Source organism: Lycorma delicatula, chromosome 1, assembly GCF_047948215.1.
Source record: "Lycorma delicatula isolate Av1 chromosome 1, ASM4794821v1, whole genome shotgun sequence".
Taxonomy (NCBI): domain Eukaryota; kingdom Metazoa; phylum Arthropoda; class Insecta; order Hemiptera; family Fulgoridae; genus Lycorma; species Lycorma delicatula.
The window spans coordinates 64,225,839-64,239,910 of NC_134455.1; the positions used below are offsets into that span (position 1 = coordinate 64,225,839).

At 31.2% G+C, this 14,072-nt stretch overlaps 1 protein-coding gene across 1 annotated transcript in view; it reads right to left on the bottom strand.

Moving 5' to 3' along the window:
• The window catches only part of bib (MIP channel family protein big brain), a 259,882-nt gene that overhangs the window by 43,212 nt on the left and 202,598 nt on the right, over nt 1-14,072 (bottom strand). The gene's annotated exons all lie outside the window — the stretch shown is intronic.

Genomic DNA, 14,072 nt, shown 5'->3' on the forward strand with positions numbered 1-14,072 from the left:
CTTGTTATATTCTCTTTATTGAAACAAGATATAGCTACATGCTCTTCCAGTTCAAATGTATCAGTTACATTATTGAGAGAGTCGTTCATATTTTGGGAACTGCCGTATAAATATTTTCCAAGCAAAACTAGGTTAGCTAAATCCTGAAAAATGGATTTCATTTTTGCCATTACAACGGAAGGAAGATGAAGGTGAGAATTATGATCACAAAAATATTTTTGCCCGCAACAGCTTTCTGGTAATTTACACCATGAATCATCCCTTGTAGTGCATAAATGGTGCGCTGGGTTTTCGTTGTTGCTTCCAAGATGGAAATACGTAGCCCACACTAATTTTTTTTAGGCTTAAATTATTTCGTTTAGTGGCAGGGCCGTAATATGTTTGTATTTTATCAGTAGCCTCAGTTGTTAGACGTTCAATGCCTTTACCACCACGTGTCGCACATCACATTTCACTTTTTTTCTTACGAAGCCTTATTCCCATCTGTATATAGCCCACAAATTTTAATTTTTCACTTGAAAGTGTGGAAAGACATCAATTCAGAAATAGTGGGAAATGACTTGGAGTCCCCATCGCCCATTAATACTTATACCTAATACCATAAAGAGTTTCCAACGTTTGAAAAATATTTACAACTTCGTTTTATTTCCACAGAACCTATTAACCAGAGTAAATGGAAGTACATTTATCACCATGAAGCCCTTCCAAAATACCTTTACATCAATAGTATTTAGGAAAAATTTCTACATCTATAACTTTCCTTATTGAGGCATTAATAGCCGTGACCACACTATTTTCCAAGTCCAGCCATGCCTCTGCTACGTACCATCAAATGCACAGTGAAAATAATAATACTATTATAGTACTAATAACACATTTTAATAAAACCTTTTACTATACTCTAATCACAAAATACAAAACATCAAGATTCATAGAAAAATATTCTTTCAAAAAACACCAGCATAATTACTTTAAAAAATTCATAAAACGTTTTCTGGTTGTCATTGAGATGTGGTTCAAACACCATTGGGAAGAGCTAATTTCAAACTACATTTTAAGCTCAACATCCGAAAATCAGTAATTTTCACGTTTTAGCACAATCGACTCCATTGAAAAAAAAACAACACAAACCAGCATTGCAATACATACTTTTTAAAGCTTGTTCTAAGTATTAAATCTTTAAAGAAAAATTGGCTCTGTCAGTATTAAATTTAATAAGATTACTGTAATTGATACGTAAAACTACAAGTGGTGAATAAAGAAAGTTTCTTAACAAATTTTTTTTCTGCCGTCTTCTATGTATGTACATAGAATTTATGACAACTTTATCCATTTCAGTTCACACTGAGTGATCAGTAACAGGATCGCAACCAACAGAGCAGTTACAAGGTTTCTCAATGATAGGTCAAGTATCATAGTGTTGTATTCTTATTACTTTAAAAATATAAAAGAAGAAAAAACAAGAAAGGCCAGTTCTAAAGAACGATTTATAATTTTTTTTTTTTTCATTATGTTGCAACACAACGGGCTGTTGTTGACAATTCTAATTAAAAATATCTCTAGTACAGTTTTAAACCGAAATTTCTTAGACATTTACCTGAATTAAACTTTAACAAAAAACAAATTACACCAAAATCAAATTCTATTTAGAGATTTTACTAGATCTGTACCAATCAGTGATGTTACAAAAAACTTGTGTAAGATAACACCTACACTAAATTTGCATTTCTTCATTTGAATTTTAAAAATTTAATCATTCAGTTAACAATAATAATCTAAAACAAATTTTCCTATAAAAATAGATTAAAAACCCAAAATCAGTTACATCTTTTATAGGTTTTAAGAAAGCCTACGACTCCATCCACAGCGAATTTCTACTTAAACTCCTTGAAGAATTTAAAATAAATTTTTAGACAATAAACATTATAAAAGAAACATTAACAAACATAAAATTAAAAGTGAAATTCTAAGAAGAACTTTCAGGACCATTTGAAATTAAAACTGGAGCAAGACCCTGATGAACTGTCTTTAATTACGCCTTTGAAAAAGTTACAAGAGAAAGGGGAAAAATAAATTAAAAACTTAAACATACACAAAAACATAAAAAATGGGCACTAAAATTAAATTCATAAATACAAACACTGTGGTCTTTGAAGATAATTTTGCAGTTTTAGCAAGAGATATAGATGAGGCTAAAATCAAAATTCAAAACTAAGCATATGTGCAAGCAGAACTGGTCTTAAAATCTCTTATGAAAAACCTAACTGGTTTTTCAATGACAAAGAGAACAGAACTCAAATCATTAACAGTTCCGACAACAAATAAATAAGTAAGAGTTCAAAAATTTAAATATTTGAGAGAAATCACAACACCGAATATATTGACAAAAATGGGAGGAAGAATAGAGCACGAGAAATGGAAACTGTCTATCATCTCAAGAAGAACATTTACAATAAAAGATCCCAATCATATAACTCCAAATTGGGGCACTATAAAACTGTTGTCCTATCAGAAGCACTGTATGGGGCAGAATGTCTGCAGTTTTTTTAGAACAAGAAATGGCAAGGAATTTACAAATTGAAAAATGAAAAAGAAATTACAAATATACGGAAAAATTGGGGACTTAATCCGGAAAAGATGATACAGTTTCATGGACATTTATGCAGAATAAACAACGAAAGATTGACAAAACAAATATTTAATTTCTACATAAACAGAGCCACAAAGACCAACCGATGTAAAGAAATAGAAACAGATCTAAAAACTAAACATTTCTAAGGATCTGTGAAAGAGAGAGAATCTAAGTTTCCAGAGAAGGAAAATAAGAATATAAACCTGAATAGATGGACGGAAGAAAGGCAACAACAACAGAGCAAAAAAATGAAATTTTTTTGGGAAAAGAAAAAGAAGTCAAAACTATGCAAAGGTAATCCGTAGTGGTCGGAACGAAAAGAAGAAAAAATTCAGAGGAATAAATCAGCTGATTTTATCCCAATCGACGAATTCCTAACGCATTATCCCAATCAACTAATGCATAAGAATTCTGCACTGCATAATTATTTTGCCAGAAAGTATAGACCTAGATGACGTTCTTAAGGGGACTTATAAAGGAGTACATTTAGGATTTATTATTTGCCCTCTACTTAGGAAAACTTTATTTTCCCGGTTATATAATTGCACTACACAGCTTTACTGTATGCGATATAAAACGAAAAGTATATTACTCGGTTCAAATTTTTCATGCCAGGGTTTTTACAAATCTTGACGTCTCACGTCACCCAAAAATATAATCCCGGAAAGATATGTGTATGTTTACCTGTTTTTATGCTTGATATAATTAGATTGTATGGGTGGGATTTGGATGAAATTAGCACTATAATTTCTGTATATGTGGCATTAATGATGTTTAATTTTGTAAAGATTATTCAAGGAGGCTAAGAGATACAATTACTATGGCTCTTTTTTTCTTTATGCCTTCACTCATTGGCTGGTTTGATGCAGCTGTCCAAGTTTCCCTATGTAGTGTCGTTTCATTTCGATAAAACCCCTTTATTCTATTTCTCTAACGTTTTACGTAATCCAAACGTTGTCTGCTTGCACAAATTTTTCCATTTACCTGTCCCTCTAATATCAAAGCGACTATTCCAGGATGTCTTAAGATGTGGCCTATAAGTCTGGCTCTTCTTTTAAATATATTTTTCCAAATGTTTCTTTCTTCATCAATTTGCCGCAATAGCTCTTCATTTGTCACTTTATCCAAGCACTGATTTCTAACATTCTCCTATACTACCACATTTCAAAAGCTTCTAATATTTTCTTCACAGATACTTCGATCATCCAAGTTTCACTTTCATAAAAAGCTACGCTGCAAACATATACTTTCAAAAATGTTTTCCTGACGTTTAAAATTTTTTGATGTAAGCAAATTATATTTCTGACTGAAAGCTCGTTTCGCCTGTGCTATTCGGCATTTTATCTATAACTCTATATCCTCTATATCTATATTTTCTGTCTCTATTCTCGAACCCTAATTTTTTTTGCCATCTAGACATTACAATCAATTATGAAGCGTTAAACGAACGAAAACGTATTTTTATTGGACAAACGCTTTACAAGTATGAAGAATATTGGGTGGAGACAGTTCGCAAATTAGGTACAAGATGTACCTAATCATTTAACATTTCAGGGATTAATTTAAAAAAGAAGGAAACGGGTTCGACTATGATAATTAAGTCGGTTGGGGCGTCTGTATGCTAATTGGTCGCTTGACAAACATTTCTGTCGTGAATGAAACTGACAATGAAAATATTTATCAACTGACAATTTTGCGAAAAGATCATCATCGATAACTTCGTCAAAAGAGAAACAGAAAGAAAGAAGTTTTGAACTTTAGCGTGCCAGCAGCGTCGCTAAAGACATTTATCTGATATTACTTCACAATTAACCATAATAAATGCACTTTGTATTCAAACTAAAAAATCTGTATTTTTTAAAAATAAATGATGGTTTTGTTAATATATTAAAATTTGCATTCTTTATGGGATATTTTTCAAAAGATATCCTGTTGTACACAAAAATTATTTCAATGATAAAACGCCTACCTTTCTGTGAAGAAGTTCAACAAATAATTTCTCATTGAATTTTGTACGTATAGATTCTTTGATTCTTTCTCTACGATGCTATTTATCGTTAAGTTCTGTTAACACACCCTGGTTGGATCATCTGGGTAAGTATAATATACAACTGTATGTACAAATATTCACTTTGATGACCGAAGCTACTTATTGGTGTCAATTAAACAATACCCGCAATAGATATGGTGCAAACATTCAAATTATTAAACAATTATTAATTAAATCGTTATTATTATATTGTATTATTATTATAAATTCAACAATTATGAATTAGACATAAAAATTATAAAATAATTGATTAGAGGGATACTTAGTTTAAATATGATACATATTGTTTGTGAAAATCCAATAAATCCAATTTATAACATTTCTGTTGTACGATACTACATTACTGTAGTTATGTTAAGACTGGTTCTAAGCCATAGTTATTAAAACTTATTTTTATAAAAAAAAGATAATATCTGTAGAGATATTAACCTAAATTTAATGTACCTGATAGAATTACGTGAGTATAGTTATCGAATAAAATACTATAAAGCTGACAACTGTGGGTTGTTTCTGATACACGACTTACACACAGAACTTCATTTAAAATATTTATCATTACACTTTTTCGTTTATTTAATTCAATGCTTCTAACTAAAGGTGTGCGCATACCGTATTTACTTCGCGTGGGTGTGGCGGTACTAGCGGCGACGGTCGACACTAACTTACACACCTTACACAGAAAAAATTTCGCTTGTACAGTCGGCATACTGGAGTAGCCGTGAGGCTTAACGCACTGGGTACCGAGTCAACCGGGCGATCGTGTTCGAGACCCAGTTAGACCAAGTTACCTTTTACACTTTAAATATTACTTATTTATTTAATTCTACCGTTCACGCGTGACGTTATAACACAGCAGATGACTATAAAAGATTTTTTGGGGTGGGGGTGTGATTTTGCAAAAAAATAGTTTTTGCAAATATTGCGCCTTTTTAATTTTTAACAAATATACTTAATAGAAATAAGACCTTAATTAGGCGAAATCTCGAGATAATGAGGGTAACCTTGATCTACAGCCTCACCCCCTTAACCATTTAAGTTGAAAATTTAACGGCATCAATGCCCCATATATAGACGTAATCTTACCAAGTTGGTCAAAATCGGTCTGCAGCCCTGGAGATGTAAGCTGATTAAGCGACCGTCACCGAACTCATGTACATTCGAACATTACCATCCAAAAAATCTCTATCCGGTTTTTGGGTTCTTTAGGAGTCAAACGTCAAGATTCGGTGAAAACCGCGTATGCCCAAATTGGACCGATTACAACACTATTCCTTCTAGAGCTTTAGCTCTGCTATAGTGCTATCTAGATGGAAAAATAAAAATAATTCTGTGGGAAAATATGAAGTTAACAATCAATTAATCTATTTCCTAATCATCAAAGCTTTTAATTTTTTTTTTCATTTTTGCGCACAGCTAGCCCATGATAAACAATTAGAATCCAAATACGTGAACAAAGTTAATTATTTAATTTTTAAACTAAACATTTATTTGAAAATATTAGGGCTAATAATATACTCACATTTTAATAATTTTTTTATTAAATTATTTATATATGATAAATAAATTTTGTAAGGTTAAAAGTATTTTTTTGAAAGATGCTCTCCATCTTCATAATTATATACGATGAATATAATTTATTATGTGCAGTTTTGTTTGTTTAAATTATCCCTTTGACAGTGTATACTGTTAACGGAGAATGGAATAATCTAAACATAACTCAATTTAATAAATTTGAATGCTATTCGAGGCTTTCTTAATTACAACAAATGACATTAACAGTGATATACCTTTTACCATATTATAGGGCTAGGTCTATGTTAGGTATCATAAACATTGAATGTGGTTGTACAAGATATATTTTACTTGATATTAAGTCAAATAATTCCAAAAAGTGACATATAACAACGTAATGTGTAACAAATATTCCGCGGCTGGGTTATTAAATAAGTGTTTTGTGAAGTGATTTCCGTTATCTTCTTTACTAAATCGAACAGAATGGAATGTAAGGATATCGATGGTATATTTTATCCCCCTATTCATCGCAGAGCCTGGAAATCACTCCCTTTCTCTTGGGTTTCTAATTATCTGGTGTGTATTTAATTTTTAGAGGCGGTTATATATTTGTTTTTATCTTAAGGTAGAAGAATTTGGGGAATTGCTTTCAGGTTCTTTGTAGATCTGGTTTTGAAGAATTTTTAGTAGGATTATTGTTCAAATCCTAGTAAAGGCAGTTACTTTTATACGGACTTTGAATACTAGATAATGGATACAGGTGTTCTTTGGTGGTTTGGTTTCAACAATCTCAGGAATGGTCGGCCTTTCTTTTTTCTGTTTAGCTTACGGAACCACCGTAAGGTATTGCTTCAGAGGATGAATGAGTATGATATGTAAGAATGTAAATGAAGTGTAGTCTTGTACACTTTCAGGTCGACTATTCCTGAGATGTGTGATTAATTGAAACTCAACCACCAAAGAACACCGGTATCCACGATTCAAATCTGTATTCAAATAGTATTCAAATCTGTATAAAACTAACTGCCTTTACTAGGATTTGAACCTTAGAACTTTTGACTTTGAAATTAGCTGATTTGTGATGACGAGTTAACCACTAGATCAGCCCGGTGGGCTAGGAATGATCGACCTGAGACTGTACAACAATACACTTCATTTACATTCATACATATCATTTTTATTCATCCTCTGAAGTAATACCTTAGGTGGTTCCGGAGGCTAAAACATAAAAAGAGAGAAGTTAACTGAAGTTGGATTATTCCTTAGGAGATTAGTAAAATATTTGGGTCCTTCTTTCGATGTGATTTCCTTTCAGTCCATTCACTAAAGGGGTTTCGATGCTAGTGCCTTTCGGACTAGACTGATGGCGCCCTAGTTTTGTAGGGAATAATACATTTCCTTCGCGAAGAAGTCGTATCTGTAGGAGATTGCTTGACTAGTAAGTGTAGATGAAGACTACTTAAATGAATTAACTGCTGAATCTCAGTATGCCAACCTCACTGAAATTTAGATAATATTCAGCTTTAAAAGTGAATCCATTGTTCTGTTTCTCAGAATAAACATTATCACTATCAGTATAAGGAATTTGGATTAGTAGATTTTTTATCCCAAGTGCTTAACGAGCATAAAAACCTCAACGAAAGCTGGGAAAAACTGAGAAAAACAAATTATTCCTCGTGTTGAAAAATAACATAAAACATATGTGTATCAGCTTTGCTGAGAAAAGGGAAATCATATATAGGAGTTTTAACATAAAATTTACACAGAATACTATACGTAATATAAAAAATCTTGTTGAATTTTGTATCTATATTAAAAACGATTGTAACCAGGGAAGGTTGTATCTTCATTATTATCCGATTAGTGAAGTTTTGTTGATTAAATGATAAAATAACAAGTTATAGTTAATAGTGTATAGTCGAGTTGAATTCACGCGCTCTGCCTCTGCTTCTTCGCGTAATAATTGGGCATAATAATGGACGTGATTTAGAAGATGGATATAAAGAATGCGGACAATAAAGGATATGGAGGTGAATGGCCGCTGATTATTTACTGTACGTGCGCTGGTCCAGCATTCTGAAATACTACGTATATGTAGTCGAACATGTAGGTCTTCCCTTCTATTAATATTTTTTATTAACATAACTAATTATTTTTATTTAATTTTTAAAAATAAATAAAAGTAAAATAAATTAATAGAACAAAGGTGAAATTATACAGTAACAAGTTCTTTATTTTCAGTAAAAAATAATTCAGTTTTTAATAAATTCATCCAACTCTGTTATCGATCATATCTTATCAAAACTATCCTAAAAGATTCCGGTCCAATTCCAGTTAAGCCTCTTACAAAATTCAACAAAAATTAACTGGATTGCTAAACTCTTATGTGAGTTTACAGCGCATTGTGTGAGAGAGTGATTCATTTCAAAATAAATAAGTAAAATGAAATGTAGAATCAAATTAATTGTTCGAAGTGTAATGAATTCTTAAAAATAAATTAATCTCCTGCTTTATTCAAAGAACCGGATTAATAGAGAAATGAACAAGCTGCAACACGAAGAGGAGTCTGTGTTAAAAATTATGTCTCAAGATTGAAACATAACCCTTACCTAATTTTTTCTTTAGATGTCGACAAATGAAGCTACAAGTAATTAGTTATTCAATTAGTAATTAATATAAAAATAAAATAATTTGAAAAAAATTACTAAAATAACTATTATTATTTTAACTTTAAGTGTCGTAAAATTAAGTTCCTATAAAATTTATGTCGATTATTCAAATTCAAGAAAACCTTCTAAACAGCCTCTAGGGATATAACGATGAATTTTTAATATGTATAAGATTATTATAGTTTAGCTATAATTTCGAATAAAATAATTTTTTAATTGATCATAAATTTTATGGAAACATTTATAGTTATTTCGAAACGTTTTCAATTTCTTAGACCAAACAAAACCAAACAACATCATTACAATCGTACTTAACTTTACTCCTATAAAATAGTTTGGAATATTATTATTATTATTATTTTATTAAATTTAATTCTAAAATACATAAAAATCCGCAACTATTTCCATTTCCTTTTTTCTATTTTACGAGTTCATTTATAGTGTTCTGCCATTAGGGCAGGTCCTGTCACGATTGTTCCTCTCCACCTTGTTCTAACCTTTGCTAACTTCTTTGTTTCCGCATATTTTTACTTTTCCATAATTTCATCCATCATTTGAATCCTCTTCCTTCCTCTTCTATTCCTTCCATCGCATCCACTAATAAACACCTTTTTCTCATACAGTGTCCTAGTCAGTTTCATTTTCCTATATCCAATTATATTTAGACATATTTTACGAGTAACTCTAAATAATCAATAACATTTTTTCCTAATTAACTAATTTAAAGTTTTAATTTACTTTTTTTAAATTTTCTGTTGAATTTCATTCATAAATTTTAGCGCACCGGGTTGGACTAACTGTAAACTCATCGTTGCAGATCAGTTGTTTAAAGCTGATTAAAGTCGAAGTCGAAGGTTCTGAGGTTCAAATCCTAGAAAAAATTAATTGATCTTATACGGATTTGAATACTAGACAGTAGACCGGTGTGCTTTGGTGGTTGGGGTTCAATTAACCACACGTCTCAGGAATAGTCGGCCTGAGACTGCACAAGACTACACATCATTTATATGTCAATATATATTATCTTCTTCTCTTTGGGCCGTGGACGGGTCGCTTAATGTTTACTAGTTGAACCGATTGCAACGTACACATTAAGAAAATAATAATACATTTTGTTTTATATTTTATTTTTACCGGAATTTTATCAACTGATAAAAATTTTATTTATAAAATAGTTTAGTTCTTCAGTTCCAATATTTAAAGAATATTTATGTAAGTTATAAATTGTAACTTTTAGTTTGGAAAAGATTACAACAGGTTCAGTCGCTTCGTTCTGGAAATTTTGATGTCCAAGTTGCTCCTCACAGTGGGCGACCAATCACACTAAAAGTGCATGATATTCTGACAAAAAATTGGGGAAAACCGGCATGTAAGCAGTCATAAGATCGCTAATGACCTAAATATCCATAACTAAACAATGTTAAAATATTTGGAGAAAGTTGTCTACAAAAAGAAGCTCGACGTTAAGGTGCCACATGATGGAATTACTATCTGCGATCACGTGGCAACATGTCGAATTTTTATCTGCGAATCTTTACTGAAACGTAACGAAATCGAGCCATTTCTGAAGCGGTTGATCACGAGTGATGAAAAATGGATAACCTACGACAACAATATGCGAAAAAGATCGTAGTGGAAGCAAGAAGAAGCTCCTCTGCCTGTGCTCCTTACTGACGCCCAGGAAGGATACGCTCTGCGTTTGTTAGGATTGGAAGGGCGTCCTGCAACACGAGCTGCTGCCGCCAGGCATAACGATAGACTCAGATCTGTACTGTCGACAACTAGCGTGATTGCACCTAGAAATTCTAAAGAAACGGCCTGAACTTGTCAACAGTAAGGGCGTCGTATACCACGATGACAACGCCAGAACGCATACATTATTTAACGACCCTTCAGGAATTAAAGGAACTTGATTGGGAGGTTTTAATGCGTCCACCGTATACCCCGTATCTGGCACCGTCAGGTTATCATTTGTTTCGGCCTCTGCAGAACTCCCTGAATGGTGTTAAGTTAGTTTCAAAAGAGGTCCCTGAAAACAAAGCGTCACAATTCTTTGATCAGAAAACAAAGAAGTTCTATTATAGCAACGGAATTATGGTGTTGCCGAAAAACTCGCGGAAGGTCATCAAAAAAATAATGTATTTGTGGTCTCATAATATTATTTTCCAATAACAATAAATATATTCTCAATTTGGTCTCCAAAGGCTAAATACTATTAAGATAACCTGATATAATAATTATCATTGTTTTTTTAACTGGTTTGTATTTTACAATTTTATGAATAAGAATAATAAAATAAAATACAACTCATACGGGTTAATGAAGAATACTGTATATATTAAATACACTATTATATATGCAAATCATTCAATTTAAATTAATCAAATAAAAACATTTAACATTTTAAAAACTTTTCAGTTCCCTCTCACACTACATTTAACTGTTTCGAGAAATATATTGCTAACAAAATTAATAACATAAAACAACCGTTTATATTCCTAGAATAGACAGTGAGTGCTATGTTATAGACGAATTTAATTCATTACAATATTATTTATTGAAAGAAGTAAAAAAAATCTATAAATAAAAGTTTCAGTTTAATTGTAAATTCTTTCCGGTAAATTTTAGATATAATTTAATATCAATTAACATATTTTTATTTAAAAAAAAAGCTGACAACACAGTTGTAGGACTTTCCCGCCACACGCCTATTTTCTGATGCACGACTTGCACACACATCACACACAACTTAATTAAACATATTTTTCATTTTATTTAAATATAATATTTTTTGTTTAATTCAATGATTCTAACTAAAGCGCACGCGATACCGTATTTCATTCGCGCTGGTGTGGTGGTACTAGCGACCATTTTAAATACCTTTTTACACTTTAAATATTATTCTTTTATTAATTATTACCGCTCTCCTGTGATGTCACAACATATCAGCTCTACAGCTGCGACAACAGCAACTGTACGTCAGTGTTACACTAGCGCTCTTTGTAGTGAGAGATGGTACTATTGACGCAGTGTACCCACTTACCCTCTAGTTTATTTAGAGCATTTTTCAGAATGAAGGTGCGATTTTACAAAAACCGCACCTTTTTTTGCAAATATTATTATTTTTTAATTGTTAAAAATGTGCCTAAAAAAATAAGACCATAATTAGGCGAAATCTAAAGATAGTAAGGGTGACCTGTTCTACAGCTTCACCCCTTGATCTTTTAAGTTGAAAATTTAATGGCATCAATGCCCCATATAGAAGTAATCTGACCAAGTTTGTTCAAAATCGGTCCAGTAGTTCTGGATATATAAGGTGATTTAAATGCCGAAACCTACAACCATACGAACATTAACATCCGAAAAATTTCCATCCGATTTTTGGATTCCTTAGGTTTAAAAACGTCAACATCCGGTGAAAACCGCATATACCCATATTCGATCGATATAGAAAATATATTCCTCAACTTTCTAACACAATTTCAAGAAATGAAAAAATAATAATTATACAAAAAAGTTACAATGAAATTGTAAATCGTACGGTGAGATTCTCGCAGATAACAAAATGAAACTGACATCAAAAAAAGGTGAGAGACTACATTTCTATTTCAAAATCATAAATTTGCTATCACAAATTTATCATCTATTAGCGTTTGTATTGAATGTTTACTAATTAGTGATTTAACGTCTTTTCTTCAATTTCATATTTATTTTGAAAGTAATTTTCAGCTTATGTTTCTCTGCGACTCGTATTGTCTTTATTTTAAGTATTCAATATTATTTCAAGTTTTTAACTTTTCAACGTCATGAAAATTCAGTCTTTTCATTGAACGTATGTTTTAACGCAATATTTTTACTAAAGAATATAAATAGAAAAAATCAAGTAAATGGGTTTTACATTACTTTCTATCATATTCTGATCTTTTTTTTTAGCAACAGATGTATTGATTATTTATTTAACTACTCTTACTTCGTTAACTACTGTATTTTTTATATATAAAAATACAATTTAGCGTAGTTTCTTTGACGTTCTGAATGTGTTATGATAAAGAAATATGATATGTAATACTTATCACATTTACAGAAATAATACAATTCTTATGACTATTCGTTGTTTAATAAATGAAATCGGGCCGGTAAGAGTTTTGTAACAATTTTTTCTATATTTTGCTTATTATATGGAATACTTAAACATTTTTTATTATCTATTGTTGTATATCTATTGTCTATATATTTAATTTGCATTTTCTTTAAAACAAAATTATAAATTAATAATAAATTTTAATAATAGAAATGTAGTCTCTCACCTTTATTGATATCAGTATTATTTTGTTATCTGCGAGACTCTTACCGCACGGTTTACAATTACATTATAATTTTTTTGGATATCACTGCGTTTTGTTAGATTATTCTTTTATTTTTTTATGAATTACTGATATATTGTAGCTATTACTTATAGATTTATTATTAAAATTTATTGCCTTTCTAGAACAAACAAATATACATTTTTTGAATTTCTTGGCCAATTTTTTTTTGTTGAAAGTCATATCATTCACTTCACACCATATTTTTACTTTTTTAATAAAACTAGTATAATGATCTTCAGGAATCGAAGATCCGTAATGTAATATTGCACTTATTACTTTGCAAGTGTAACCCTCGATTTTTATCGTATCCGTGGACACACTATGCATTTTCGCACGCTACAAAAATTGCCATTCATCTCACCCTGAAGTAATACCTAACGGTGGTCCCGGAGGTTAAAAAAAAAGTATTATCAAGTACTGCCATCTCTTGGCGCGATTCGTACCACATTTTTGGAACACTTTTCTACTGTTCCTGTTTCTTGTGTTTCATTAGCAATTTAGCAGCTATAATCATCTCTTGTAAATTAATACTTTTACTTTCTTTTAATGAACTGATGGGAATTAAAAAAACTGTTTCATCTTCAGTACTTTCATTTACGTAAGAGGATTTACTATTAACACAATCTGTAGTATATTTTCTTTTAAATTTTATTATTTCAAGTACATTATCATTCAAGTTTTTGTACGCTACCTAGTACTATCAAGAACTGCTACGCAGCGGCGCGATTTGTAAACCCACCTTTTTGAGGAAAAGTGACATATTCGAGTCCTGCGGTTCATCAAATGAAAGAAAAAACCTTGTCTAACAAAATTCGAGGTAGTTTTTGAAAGTATTCTTTATT